The sequence below is a fragment of the Microcaecilia unicolor genome, chromosome 4 (assembly GCF_901765095.1).
Source record: "Microcaecilia unicolor chromosome 4, aMicUni1.1, whole genome shotgun sequence".
Taxonomy (NCBI): Eukaryota; Metazoa; Chordata; class Amphibia; order Gymnophiona; family Siphonopidae; genus Microcaecilia; species Microcaecilia unicolor.
Window position 1 is genome coordinate 192,798,244 of NC_044034.1, and position 15,639 is coordinate 192,813,882.

Sequence of the window (15,639 nt, forward strand, 5' to 3'; positions counted from 1 at the left end):
GCCCTTCTCATGGAAGCGTGAGACGGGCAGGATAAGGTAGAATATTCAGGTCTGTGGAGCTCACTCACTCACTCAGCAGAGGCGTAGTCAGGTTTTGATGTCAGGGGGAGCAGAATTCTATAAAATAGGCGCCGGTTGGTATCTGCTAGACAACAGTGTCTGTGTTGTTGCTCAGGGGCTGTAGCAGCCACAGATTAATACGGGCTGTCTCCGTTGCGTCCTGCCTACAAGGAAACAGTAAGTTACATCAGGAGGCAGGACGCAGAAGAGGTCCCTGGACAGGCCAGAGCAGGCAACCTGTCTTCTTAACTACAAAGTAAAAATATTCAAATCGTGACCATCACCTCAGGAATAGCACACACATTCCTTCCACTGCTAGACACCTTGTTTAAATCAAATGGGCTTTTGTTTGTGAGGTGACTCTACAGGATGTGAAGAACACTAGTCTTGAGCATTTTCATTTTGGGTGACAAAGGCCACCAAAGGTAGCCCTTGCCCCACAGCCTACATTCAAATAGGGCAAGACACTTTGTGAAATAACACAAACCCCTGCAAAAAGGCACCGAAAACCTATACTGAAAACTTACCACACCAAAACAGCCCTAACCCACCTATGAAAAGACAGTGCTATAAATATTACAGTGGGACCAAGAGGCGTGTTTCCCTAGGTGGTCCTGGAGCACCCTCTTGCCATTCAGGTTTTCAGGCTATCCACAATGAATCTGCATGAAAAAGATTTGTATGTAATGAAGGCAGTATATGCAAATCAATGTCATGCATATTTATTGTGGCTAGCCTGAAAACCTGACTGGCAAGGGGGTACTCTAGAACCAATTTGGGAAACACTGCCCTAGAACACAAAACTCAACACACCATAACAGCCCTAACCTACCTATGAAAAGACAGTGCCATATATATTACACTGGGCTCTGGAGCACCAACATACCTACTATTGGGAAACTGTAATAAGCTGCACTGTTACACAGACACTATATGCTAGCAGAATCCTTCACCTCAGTCACACATGGACAGACCCTCATCTATATAACATAAGAGTAGCCATACTGGGTCAGACCAATGGTCCATCTAGCCCAGTATCCTGTTTCTAACAGTGACCAACCCAGGTCACAAGCACCTGGCAGGAAACCCAAATTGTGACAACATTCCATGCTACCAATCTAATACAGAATAGAGAGCAACAACAACAAAAAACAACAACAAAAATTGAAATAGAGACCCCCATCCTCTCTGCCCAAGGAAACTAGACTCTATAAACAGTGCAATACTGGTAAAAAAGAAACAGAAATGTATTTTCTCCTGTACTTTGCAAAGCAGGTACATCTCAGTTCTTACAAAGTATTAAATAAAAATAATTTTCTTCTACCTTTGTTGTCTGGGAATGTGGCTGGTCCCAGTCATTTTTACCATGTCCCACGAGTCAGCCATACAAATTCTTTTCCAGGTTGCCCTTTCCATTTCTTCTCTCGCCTCTTGTCTTCTTCCTTTCCTTCTCTACATCTGTTGGCACTGTCCCCTTCTCTACATCGTTTTATGTCACCACTATGAAATAGCTGTGCATAGAGTTGTCAAGTGATCGAGCTCCAGAAGGGAGATTTTTCAACCAGTCCTAGTGTGAATTGACATCCCAAATTCATGTGGGATTTGCAGTCCCTGATTCTACTCATCAAAATCTGTGCTGCAGTACATTCAAAATTACTTTAAAAAATGCACTCGGACCCCTGCAGGGTTGCTAATTTCAAGACATCGGAGATGTGAATTTTTAAATACTGTCATATTCCTAACATCAAATTCAAAATAAAATACTTTTTTCTACTGTTTGAACAATTTATTTTCTCATTTGCTTTGGTCCCACTGTCTCTTTTCTATTTTTCTCCATTTCTTCTGCCTTTACAGGGTCTCTTGCCCATTTGACATTTCTTCTGTCTCCAAGTACACCATCCTTCTTTCCTCTGCACCACTATTTGTCCTGTCTAATATCTCCCTTCTGTGTCCCTTGTCCCTGCTACCCCCAAGTTCAGCATCTGCCCTTTCTGTGTCCCCACCTCCCCCCTTTTTCAGCACAAGCCTACCTTGTCTCCTCATCTCCCCCTTTTCTAATATCTGCCCTCCTGGTGTCTCCATCTCTCCCTTTTTCTAACATTGCCTTGTGTCCCCATCTTCCCCCTTTTTCCAGCATTACCTCTTTCTCCCTATCTCACCCCTTTTTCACCCTTCTTCCCATATTCCCAGTCCCTCCTTCCAGTAGTGCCCTCTCTGTGTCCCTATCTCCTTACCCCCCTTTCTAGTAGTGCCCCTGTGCCCCTATCAGTGAACAGTGAAGAAAAATGAGCTCAACCTATAGAGTTTATAACTGCGGTTTCTACCGGCTATAATCATTTTTGAAGCTGTTTTAGTGATATTCGATTGTTATTTCTTTTCTCCTCCAGCTTTTAAGGCACTGCCTATCCAACTGAAACTGCTTTAGACTTGTTACAGATGGACCAACAATAAAAAATTACAAGTTGGATGCAGTAGCTCATAAGTTTGCTTGCTTTGTTTTGAGTGAACGGCAATGGCAACTGCACGGGGGAGTAGAAACAGTTTAACCAAACTGGCTTCCTTGCTTACAATGGACTAGATACACTGAGTTCCACTCCTGTCTATTAAACCTTCTTGGGCAGCTTTCTCCCCTCTCCACCCCCACCCCCACCCCCCTACCCCCACTGAGTTCCACTCCTGTCTATTAAACCTTCTTGGGCAGCTTTCTCCCTTCTCCAGCACCCCCCCCCCCCCCCCCCCCCCCCCCCCCCCCCCCCACTGAGTTCCACTCCTGTCTATTAAACCTTCTTGGGCAGCTCGCTCCCTTCTCCACCCCCCCCCCCCCCCCCCTGCTGAGTTCCATTCCTTTCTATTAAACCTTCTTGGGCAGCTTTCTCCCTTCTCCAGCCCCCCCCCCATGCTGAGTTCCACTCCTGTCTATTAAACCTTCTTGGGCAGCTTTCTCCCTTCTCCAGACCCCCCCCCCCCCCCTCCCGAGTTTTACAGGTAGAATAGTTGGGTCTGTGGAGCTCACTCACTCACTCAGCCCTTCTCATGGAAGCGTGAGATGGGCAGGATGAGGTAGAATAGTCAGGTCTGTGGAGCTTACTCACTCAGCCCTTCTCATGGAAGCGTGAGACGGGCAGGATGAGGTAGAATAGTCGGGTCTATGGAGCTCACTCACTCACTCAGCCCTTCTCATGGAAGCGTGAGACATGCAGGATGAGGTAGAAAGAGATAGGGACCAGAGTCACCCACTCCACAGTGCACTGCACTACTCCAGGGAGGGACTTGAATGCTACTCTATTAGACCTGGCTCTAACATCTAAAGCTGACATTGAGGTTGCTAAATCATTTTGTAACAGTATCTAGTGTACAGTACCTCTCTGCCTTTTCGAAATGAAAAGTCAGGGTTTCTTCTTTAAGTATTCTCACAAATGGCTTACCAGGCCCTGTCCCAAGTTGCAGGAATGCCCCTCTTACCAGCAAGGCCTGTCCCAAGTTGCAGGTATGCCCCTCTTACTAGCAAGGCTTTAGACCACTGCCTGTTCCTGCTTGAAGTGTTCTTCCAAATGTCTTACCCAGGTCCTGTCCCAAGTTGCAGGTAGGCCCCTCTTACCAGCAAGGCCTGTCCCAAGTTGCAGGTATGCCCCTCTTACCAGCAAGGCCTGTCCCAAGTTGCAGGTCTGCCCCTCTAACCAGCATGGCTTTAGACCACTGCCTGTTTCTACTTGAAGTGTTCCAACAATTGGCTTAACAAGGCTCCGTTACTAGTTCCCTCTTTTTCAATGCGCCAAAAACAGGACCGAAGTACCTCATGCAGTTAAACAGTGCATGCACTTATCCAACGTGCGCTTAAATGGAGTGCACTGTACCAGCTTTTATTCTGTGGAAATTCTTTGGATCTGAGAATGTAACTTTAGCTTTTAATAGAATGAACGGCAACATCTTAAGGAGCTCAGAAATATGAAAACATTTTCAATTAATTTCAGTAAGAGCAAAGAACCCTAAAAATCAAGTTGATTATGATAGATCACATTTTTACAGCACCGTGCCAAAAGAGGAAAAACAGCTTTCTTTTTATTGTGAGTGACTTGCTCAAACAGTGCTGAAGGATAGTCGAATGTGTGAGTGGAGAGGGTAACTATATAAAGCTGTACAAATGGAAGCCTACAGGAATTTTGTTGAATACTAACATGTATGCAGGCTACAGAAAACAGTCTTTTGTAAAGCAATAAGCTTTTACAACTAAGGGGCCCTTTGCTAAAGTGACTTAGATTTTGCAGGAAATTAACATATGGCTTAATGCAGTCTCCCTGTTTACAAAACCGTGCTAGCAGCTGGCAGTGTGGTAATACCAACAGAGCCCATTCACTTTGAATGGGATGTGTCGGAATTGCTGCACAGCAGCTGCTAGAGCGGCCTTGTAAACAGGGGCCTAAAACAGCAAGCACTGAGGGCGTGCCCAGCATTTTCCTGTGTACGTCCAGTGTTAACATTGGCGTTAGCGCACAGTACTCTAGTTCATGGAGTATTTAGTGATCCAGTGTTAGTGGATTAGGACATGGTAAGTGCAGCATGTTAACTGCACTACACTCTCCACACCCTTTGTTCAACCATGCACAACTTAGCTATGCCATCAATGGAGTAATCTAGTGGTTAATGCAGTGGCCTGAGAACCTGTGAACTGGATTTGATTTCTACTGCAGCTCCTTGTGACTCTGGGCAAGTCACTTAATCCTCCATTGCCCCAGGTACAAAACAAGTACCTTTATATAATATGTAAACTGCTTTGATTGGAACCACAGAAAGGCAGTGTATCAAATCCCATCCTCTTTCCCTTTCCCCTTAGTGCATGTTAATCACAAAATTATGGCAAAAGTGGCTGCCACTTTTGTGTGTTAGCTGTTACTGCAAACTAAACCATGCGTTAACAGCCTAACACACTTTAGTAAAAGAGCCCCTAATTCTTAGAAAAAATTAAGGCCTACTTACAGAATGAACTAGACTTTTTTTTATGGCTGTATCCTGTATGGGACAATGTATTTATTTATTTATTTAAGGAAATTATTTCTTGCCCTCTCACAGTGGTTCAGGGCAAATAATAATAATGAAACATATACAAGTAGAGAAAAGAACATGTATATAACATACAATACATAGACTAGTGCCATACAACAAGAAAACTATTATGTAATGCAGTTGATATACAATTTCCTCCATGAGTGCCCTGCCTGTTACTACCTTATGCTGCAGCAAATGCTTAGGGAAACTGCTATGTCTTCAATGAGCAACAATTTGTTTGTTTAGTTATTTATCAAGATTTTTAAATCACCTTTTAAAAGAGATTTACCCAAAAGCGATGTACAGCAGGTACAGTGAAACACTGGTTGTAAGCGCACCATTATTATGCGGGTCCAGATTATGCATGATGGCAACATGCTTCCCAATGATGTCAGGTTTGTAAGCGGGACTTGTTTGTACGCAGTATATTGCGGTACTACTGTCCTTGATGCCTAGTTTTTTTTTTAATCACCTGCCTCCCACCTGCCTCTGGAGTTGTCTTATAGAAGTCACCAAAAAAGCACGCATATAATGAGGTTTCTCGGTGGCCTCCTGACTGCCTCCGGATTTTTGTGTGTTCGTCTTTAGTGACTTTTGTAAGACAACTCCGGAGGCAGATTCACTTATACGCACACCAATAGTACGTGGTTCCAAGGTCTTTGCCTCCCATCTATCATGTACTATTGGTGCTCCACTGTACATTTGTTATAGATTTAGTTTCAGTGATTTACTTACCTCCTAGGGTCAGAAAAGAAAATTATCTAAGTTGCTGTTGGTTTGAGGATAGCTAGAATGCTTGTACTGATTTAAGGCAAGGGTGTCCAACTTTGGCCCTCTCCAGGTCGGGTTGTCAGGATTTCCACAATGAACATACAATAGAGGCAGTGCATGCAAATAGATCTCATGCACATTCATTGGGGAAATCCTGAAAACTCGACTAGATTGTGGTACTCAAGGACTGAGGTTGGATACCCCTGTGTGCTAACCTACAGATTTACATGTGTTCAATTTGGGTGCATTAAAAAGTTCTAATGCAAGTTAAAAAAAATAAATGTCTGTGGGTACTTTTCATAGCCACAACAAAATATGTAGTTTTTCCCTGACCTAACCCTACCCAGCAATGTCCTGTACTTTATGGGCATGCAGGCTAGGCAGTTTTCAAATAGCTCATTTCCAATGTTTTACTGTAAAAATGACTTTGAAAACTGCCCTCCATGATGATACAAGGCTGTATTTTAACTTTAGAATTCAAACTGATTTTAACCAGAAATACAAAATAAGTGCCTGTATATAATATGTAAACCACTTTGAATGTCCCAGTCTCATCAAGTCCCAGTCTCACAATCTCAGTAACATACAGTATATGATACAGGGGATTAGAATGGAAACCTAGAGAAGACCAGAACAGCTATAAATCACAAGGTCAAAATCCCAGCTGTGATTTATAGACTTTCTCTTTTCTTTACCTCACTTTATCGAATCTCTACAACTTAGACCATCGTCCTGCTTCTCCATTCTTCTAGGGGCTGGGGAGTCTTGACTGGGGGAGAGGAGGAGAGGGAGGGGGTTCTGTACAACAATAGCAACTACCTGTCTTCTTAAGAGTGCTCCCATGGAAAAGAATTAGATAGTTTGTGAGACTCATCGCAAATTGCATTATTCATTTACTGGAGCAGCCACTAAGCTATGGTACTGGGTTAGTGACCTCTGTAGATTATTAAGCTCCAGTAAAATGCAAAATGTTAATGCAATTTAGCAACTAGCCCCCACAGTAGCCTTGCATTGGGCAATGGCTCCTGCCAACTTAATTTCCACCTATCAGCTACATATACCCAGGCAGTGCCAATGAATATCCCTCTGTCTATATAGCACTCCCTGGTTAGTGCCAGGGCAATTTGGGGAAAGAGTCTTGGCAGAGCCAGGAGTTATGAAGACATCAGTGATTTTCAGTGCCAGTACTCACAAAGCTAACCAGGCAAGTAGGACCACTTAAATAGCACTGCTAGCTTTGCCTGGTTAGTTGTGTGGATACAGCACCAATGCATTTTGTCTCTCCCTGTTGTCTTGGATTTCTTCTCCACCCTCATCCTGCCTAGTCCTCCACCTACTATCCAATGTCCACTGCTTTCCCCTTGAGTCCTTTAAATACCAGAGGGCTCAACCCAAAGGGAAAGGAAGCTGCTATAGGTGAAGGAACAAGACTCAGATCTCTGGTATTCTCCTTGAATGTTGTTTTATTTTTTTATACAAACTTGTGCAAATTTTCATTTTGAAAATCCTCCAAAGCAGGAGCCAATATTCAAATTATGGGAAATAGCCAGGCTGCCTCTCACGGTCATCGCTGAGCCCAGATATTCAATGCGGGCTATTTCCAGTGACCAGCATTAAATATCCGGTCTATTTTTGGCTAGCTTAAACATAATTGGCCAAGCTGATTTTCAGAGCTGACCGGTTATGTTTAAACCGGCCAAAGATATTCCAGGGTTTCACGCGGCCAAATATGGCCACCAAACTCTCACTGAAAATTGGCGGATAGCCAGTTATATCATCTGATATCACTAGCTATCCACTAGCTACTAACCGGCGATATTCAGCGGGAGATAGCCGGCTATCTCCTGCTGAATATCACCAGATAGCTAGCTAAATACCATTTAACTGGCCAGGTGCCAATCCTGGCTTGTTAAATGGTTTTGAATATCGGGGGGATAGACTTATAAAATTACTATGTGCTTTGAATATGAGCATCATAGTTCCTTAGTTTCGCTGTGCAAGTCGATTTTCACCAAAGTTGATCTAGCTGGATACTTCCTTCATTAGCCAGAACCTCATAGTAAATCATTTCTAATAATTGGTAATTTAAGGCAGTTTCCACAAAATAAACCTGACAGTTTTGCCCTGCATCCTCATTGCACTCTTCTACTGCCGTATCCTTAGAGGCTCCTTCAAGTAGAAATGATAAACTGTGCTTATGAAACTTAACTATGTTTAAGACATTCTTCAACTCTATGAATTTCTCTCCAATCATGTTGCTAAAAATCATAGCCAATAGTTCTTTCCAATGTTTTCCTTCAAAGTAATTAGCTTTCATATTCCATATAACCAGACAGGGAGATATTTCGAACACATGAGTACCTCAGTGTCGCTGCAGTCCAATTTCATTGCTAGGTCAAAAAGCTCTGCAGGACTCCAGGGAACCTGCCTGCCTCTAGAGATTGAACATACAATATTGAAAACCACTCCCCCTACTGGCAGTAATGCTGTTGGAGGACTCCCCATCAGCTTAGAGGGAACAGTGCCATTAAGATGTGTTATTTTATCACTAATTCATGCTATTTTAGCAGAGGTCCCATTTTATGCAATGAGACGCTAGTTACTAATAACTGGGGATAACAGTAAAATAACACATCTTAAAGGCATTTCACATTGATACCTCCCCCCCCCCCCCCCCCCCCCCCCCCCCCCCCCCCACAATACAGTTTTATTCCTTTGTAGTCATGCTGCTGCATTGCCTGTTCACATTCTCCCTATTGAAATTATTTGCCCTGGGACATTCAGAACACTGACTATTATGTCGTCCATACCATCATAGTGCAAACCAAACACATACCCAAGCATTCTATTTGAGAAAAATCAGTTTAGTTTCCACTACCATGTCTGAGAAGAGCAGCAGTGCTTCCCCTTGCCCTTCCAGATCAGATGAAAAAATATTATTCATGGCTGAATTGCATTTCTTGCGTGCCCTCCTGAAGCTTCAGGTTCCTTGTTTTAAAACCATTAATCCACATTTACATGGTTCAAATGCAGGGCCTATCCGTCAGTATTATGTTTAACTCAAGCAGTTGGGTAAATATAAGAGTTTGCAAGCTCATGTATCTGTTACTGCCTGTGAATTACTGCTTACTGCAGAACTCTTCGGTTGGAAGGTTCCATTGCACAACTAAGCAATTCACTTCACTGTAATGCCATGGATACTCTGACTAGCACATCTTCACATCTACCCCCAGATTCTATATATGGAGACTAAAATTGCGCGTGCAAATCAACATGCATTGCTGATTTGCACGTGCAACTCAATTGATTAATGAGCCACAGTACCAATAATTGGCTGCTAACAACCAAATATTGGCATTAATTGGCCTTAATTGGGAGTTACAAACACATAATATTCTATAATGACATGTACATAACTCCTATAGCCAGTAATTTCAAGGGGACATGTTTAGGAGACATTTTGGGGGCATTCCTGTGACTTACATGCATTCTAACAGAATATGCCTGATCCACACCTAATTTTCAACAGGCATAAATGCAGGTGCCTTAAGTTAGAATAGAAAATAGGCAACTCTGAATATGATTATAAAAGCACCATCAGAACATAAGTGCAAATATCTGAACAGAACAGCTTACAATAATGGCATAAATAAGGATAAGCCTCCATTCCTCATCGGTCCAAAATGTAGAAAATTTTAAAGATTTATTATATACAAAACTCTTCAGATATCTCTTCTATTTCTTATACTCAAAATACAACATAACATAAGAACATAAGAGTAGATTACTGGGTCAGACCAATGTTCCATCTAGCCCTGTATCCTGTTTCAACAGTGGCCAAGCCAGCTAACAAGTACCTGGCAGAACCCCATGGCAACATTCCATGCTACAAATCCTTGGGCAAGCAGTTGCTTCCTCATATCAGTCTCAATAACAGACTATGGACTTTTCCTCCAGGCATAGGCGCCGACTCCGTGGGTGCTCGAGCACCCCCAATGTTTTCACCCGCGCAGGCAAGGGCGGGAGGGGGGGCGCCGCTTACCCCTCCAACGTCGCAGCAGCTACGCAGCATCAGTGAAAGCGCTGCCCGATAGTCTTCCCTTCGCTTCGCTCGTTCGTTCCCTGTCAGTGTCCCGCCCTCGTGGAAATGATGTCAGAAGAAGGCAGGACACTGACAGGGAACGAACGAGCGAAGCGAAGGGAAGGCTAGGGGGCAGCGCTTTCACTGACGTGGCGCAGGCTCAGCTTCTGCGATGGAGGTAAATTTAAAAAATTTAGAGAAGAGGGGCGGGTAGGGCAGGTGGACATGGGAGCGGGAGGGCGGGGGGAGCGAAGCATTGATGGATGGATCTGGATGGGAGGAGAGGGCAGGGCCCAGGGACAGTGGAGAAATTGCTGTACAGGGAGGGAAGGGAGGAGAATTGCTTGAGATGGATGGATGGATGGAGGTGGGCAGGGGGCAGAGGAGCATCGATAGACATGGATGGGATGGGAGGGCAGGGCCCTGGGAGAGAGGAGAAATTGCTTGATATGGCTGGATGGAGGTGGGCAGGGGACAGAGGAGCACGGATGGGCATGGATGGGAGGCCAGGGCCCAGGGAGAGAGGAGAAATTGCTTGATATGGCTGGATGGAGGTGAGGTGGGCAGGGGACAGAGGAGCACGGATGGGAGGGCAGGGCCCAGGGAGAGAGGAGAAATTGCTTGATATGGATGGATGGAGGTGGACAGGGGACAGAGGAGCATCGATAGACATGGATGGGAGGGCAGGGCCCAGGAAGAGAGGAGAAATTGCTTGATATGGCTGGATGGAGGTGGGCAGGGGACAGAGGAGCATGCATGGGCTCCTATCTGAGCTCCTATCTGAGCACACCACACGAACTCTCGTCCACGCTCTCATTACCTCTCGCCTTGACTACTGCAACTTACTCCTCACCGGCCTCCCACTTAGCCATCTATCCCCCCTTCAATCCGTTCAGAACGCTGCCGCACATCTAATATTCCGCCAGAACCGATATACTCACATCACCCCTCTCCTCAAGTCACTTCACTGGCTTCCAATCAGATACCGCATACAATTCAAGATTCTCCTCCTTACCTACAAATGCATCCGGTCTGCGGCTCCTCACTACCTCTCCTCCCTCATCTCCCCCTATGTTCCCACCCATAACCTCCGCTCACAGGACAAATCCCTCCTCTCAGTTCCCTTCTCCACCACTGCCAACTCCAGGCTCCGCTCATTCTGCCTTGCCTCACCCTTTGACTGGAACAATCTTCCTCAACCCCTACGCCAAGCCCCCTCCCTACCCATTTTCAAATCTCTGCTTAAAACTCACCTCTTCAATGCTGCTTTCGGCACCTAACCTTTGTGAATTATAGTATTCCTATCAGACGGACTCTATACTCTATACTTGTTTTTAGATTGTACACCTGTCTTTTAGATTATAAGCTCCTTGAGCAGGGACTGTCCTTCTATGTTAAATTGTACAGCGCTGCGTAACCCTGGTAGCGCTTTAGAAATGTCAAGTAGTAGTAGTAGTAGTAGGATGGGAAGACAGGGCCAAGGGAGAGAGGAGAAATTGCTTGATATGGCTGGATGGAGTTGGGCAGGGGACAGAGGAGCACGGATGGGCATGGATGGGAGGTCAGGGCCCAGGGAGAGAGGAGAAATTGCTTGACATGGAGAGGAGGGCAGGAGAGAGAGGAGAATTGCTGGATATGGATGGATGGATGGAGCATGGAGGGGGGCAGGGGAGAGAGGAGGACCCAGCTTTTACTTATGGATATAGAGCAAGAAATGAAGAAGAAAGGAGAAAAGTAAAGAAATAAATGGAAAGGAAGCCCTGGAAATGGAGTTAAGAGGACAGATAGCAGCAGAATCAGATACTGGGCCAGCATGATCAGAAAAACAAAGTCACCAGACAACAAAGGTAGAAAAAAATCATTTTATTTTCATTTTAGTGTTTGTAATATGTCCACTTTGAGAATTTACATCTGCTACATCTGCTGTCTTATTTTGCAATGTATAGCAATGTGTTTCTTTCTGTTTGTCTGGTATTGTGCTACATGCAGGGTCTAACTTCTTAGGATTTCAGGTTAATTTTTGAAGAATTTGAAGAGGGGCTAGCTCTGTTCTGCATGTGTGACTGCAAGGCCAAGTGTCTGAATAGGGATCTGTTTGTTAGATTCTGAGATTTTCTAACACATTGTTTTTCAGAGTTGACAAGACTGTCTGTTCTCATATGCTAATTTGGTTTGTGTCATTTACAGTTTAATGGAGCTGTAACAGCTTACAGAAATTATTTATAATGAAAACAAAAAAAAAACACAAGTTATTTTTCTTCTATACTGGTGTAATATTTTCAATGACGCCATGGCTGGTAAAAGGGGTATGACTACTGTAGGGGCGGAGCCATAGTGATCCCACCCCTGGATGGGTAGGGACACTGACTAATAGGCTGCAGGAGGACGCCGGAAACCCTAGGACCAGCTCTGCACCCCCCCGGAAGTTCCCTTCCCAGCCAGCCCCCCTGCCCGGTGCCCGCCCTCTTCTCCCTCAGTTCTCCGCCGGTCCATCCTTGCCTTCCTGCGTGCCACCCAGAATTGTAAAACTCATCTTACCTCGAGGTCCCGGCGGCAGCAGTGAAAGGCGAGCAGGCTCGGCGCTTCAGCCTTCCCTTCTCTCTCAGCTCTGGTCCCGCTCTCATTTTCTGTTTCCTCAAGGGCGTGACCAGAGCTGAGAGAGAAGGGAAGGCTGAAGCACCGAGCCTGCTCACCTTTCACTGCTGCTGCCAGGACCCCGAGGTAAGATGAGTTTTAAAATTCTGGGCGGCATGCAGGAAGGCGAGGATGGACCGGCGGAGGACTGTTGTGGGAGAAGAGGTCAGGCTGGGGTTGGGACTGGCACTCGGAGGAGGGGGGCCTGGAATTTGGAGGAGGGGAGGGGGGCAGTTAGGGGGAGGGAGGGGGCGGGGGAATGCACCACCTGTTAAAAAAAATTCAGCATCCCCAATCATTTTGAAAAGTTGGCTCCTATGCCTCCAGGAACTTTCCCAAAACTTTTTTTAAACCCAGATATGCTAACCGCCGTTAGTACATCCTCCAGGAAAGAGTTCCAGAGCTTAACTATTCGTTGAGTGAAAAAATATTTCCTCCTATTTATTTTAAAAGTATTTCCATGTAACTTCCTCGAGTGTCCCCTAGTCTTTGCACTTTTGGAACAAGCAAAAAATCGATTTACTTCTACTCATTCTACACCACTCAGGATTTTATAGACCTCAATTATATCTCCCAGGGGCGTAGCTATGGGCGGGCCTGGATGGACCCATCCAATCTCGGCCCAGGCCCGCCCACCCACCCAAGCGCGGTTCGTTTGAAAAGCGCACACTGACTGCCTGCAGCTTGCGTTTCTGTAGTATCACGTACCGCCCGGCGCCCACTCAGCTGATCTACTCCTCCCGTCCCACCACCTACTGGCTTTTGGGCTTGAGCCTAGGCACAGCAGGACTGACTTGGCGGCACGCAGTCACAGTCACTATGACTGAATTTCAATGCAGCAGCCGGTCGCAGTGCTCTTGACCTGTCACCTGTGACGTCCTTCTGCGCTGGGAGTGGGAGGCCGCTGCGTGCTGCTGTTGACATCTGCGATGATGTTCCATTCTACGTGCAGTGTGCTCAGCCTCAGCCTCGTTCTCGCTCCGGCTCCACTCGTCCCGCACGCACGCATGCTTACTGCCAGGCCTCAGGGGTTGAACAGCATTGAACTAGTGCAACGAGAAAAGGTTCTTCTTCAATTCAATCAGTTCTTCTTCGAGAAACAAACGTGCTTTACTGCAAGTGCAAGCAGCTGCCAGCTGAGCCCCCAGCAGTGCACTGCAGGTAATAAAATTTTAAATACTTGTTTTTTTTTTTTTAAAACATAATTTAACATCGTGTTATTTTTTTTAATTAAGCTAGCTGGTGGGCACTAATAAAATTTATTGTTGGGGAATTTCTGGGTGGGGTACTAAGAACTTCACTGCCTAGGGCAAAAATTGTATTTATTTAATGATTAAAATATACCTTTTTTTGCCCTAAGCAGTGAAGAGCAGTGATGGCTGTGGTCTGGTGGTGGGCTTCTGGATGGGGGGTAGACGTTTCACTACCTATGGCAATGAGGAGCCCATCCCCACCCAGAAATTCCCCAACAATAAATTTTAATAGTGCCCAGTTAGCTTAATTTTTTAAAAAGTTGTCTCTCATTTTGGTGGGTTTTTGGGTGGGGATGATATCTGCAGTGCCTAGGTAAAAAAAAAAAAGTGTAGTGTCCAGCCAAAATGTCAGGTCTGGCTACGCCACTGATATCTCCCCTCATCTGTCTCTTTTCTAAGCTGAAGAACCCTAACTACAAAATTTATCAATTTTTCTGTTTTTGTCTTTTATAAAATGAATGAAACTTAGCTTAGTCAGTCTGATGCAGGTCAAGCCCAACAGAGCCTTGTTGTTAGGTATGGATTAGGCTCTTAGGCGCTCTTCTATAAAATACGGATAGCATAGGCGCCCGGTATCAGAGGCTTGGGGAGGCTAAGCCTCCCCAGCCACAGGATCGGATCCTGATGATGTCACCTGTTTCATGCGACGACGCCCACATGACCCAGTTCCACCCGCCCGGGGCTCACCGCTCGTCCCAACTGCCCGCCCTCTTCTCTCCCCCAAGATCCCTTTCCTTTTTTTTCTTTTAAATTTACCTCCACTGTCCGGCAGCACAGCGATAGCGTCAGTGAAAGCGCTCCCAGTAAAAGCGCTTCCTTTCGCTCAGTGTCCTGCCTTCTTCTGATGTCATGATGTCAGAAGAAGATGGGTCACTGAGCGAAGAGAAGCGCTTTCACTGGGAGCGCTTTCACTGACGCTGCGCTGCCAGACTTCGGAGGTAAATTTAAAAGAAAAAAAAAAGGAAAGGGATCTTGGGGGGAGAAGAGGGTGGGCAGTTGGGGCAGGGGAGAGAGGGACATGGATGGGATGGGATGGCAGGGCTCAGGGAGAGAGGGGAATTGCTGGATATTGGTGAATGGAGGGGCAGGGGAGAGAGGAACGTGGATGGGAGGGCAGGGCAGGGCTCAGGGAGAGAGGGGAATTGCTGGATATGGATGAATGGAGGGAGCAGGGGAGACAGGGACATGGGTGGGAGGGCAGGGCTCAGGGAGAGAGGGGAATTGCTGGATATGGGTGAATGGAGGGGGGCAGGGGAGAGAGGGACATGGATGGGAGGGCAGGGCTCAGGGAGAGAGGGGAATTGCTGGATATGGGTGAATGGAGGGGGGCAGGGGTGAGAGGAATGTGGATGGGAGGGCAGGGTAGGGCTCAGGGAGAGAGGGGAATTGCTGGATATGGATGAATGGAGGGGGCAGGGGAGACAGGGACATGGGTGGGAGGGCAGGGCTCAGGGAGAGAGGGGAATTGCTGGATATGGGTGAATGGAGGGGGCAGGGGAGAGAGGAACGTGGATGGGAGGGCAGGGCTCAGGGAGAGAGGGGAATTGCTGGATATGGATGAATGGAGGGGGCAGGGGAGAGAGAAACATGGATGGGAGGGCAGGGCTCAGGGAGAGAGGGGAATTGCTGGATATGGGTGAATGGAGGGGGCAGGGGAGAGAGGAACGTGGATGGGAGGGCAGGGCTCAGGGAGAGAGGGGAATTGCTGGGTATGGATGAATGGAGGGGCAGGGGAGAGAGGGACATGGATGGGAGGGCAGGTCTCAGGGAGAGAGGGGAATTGCTGGATATGGATGA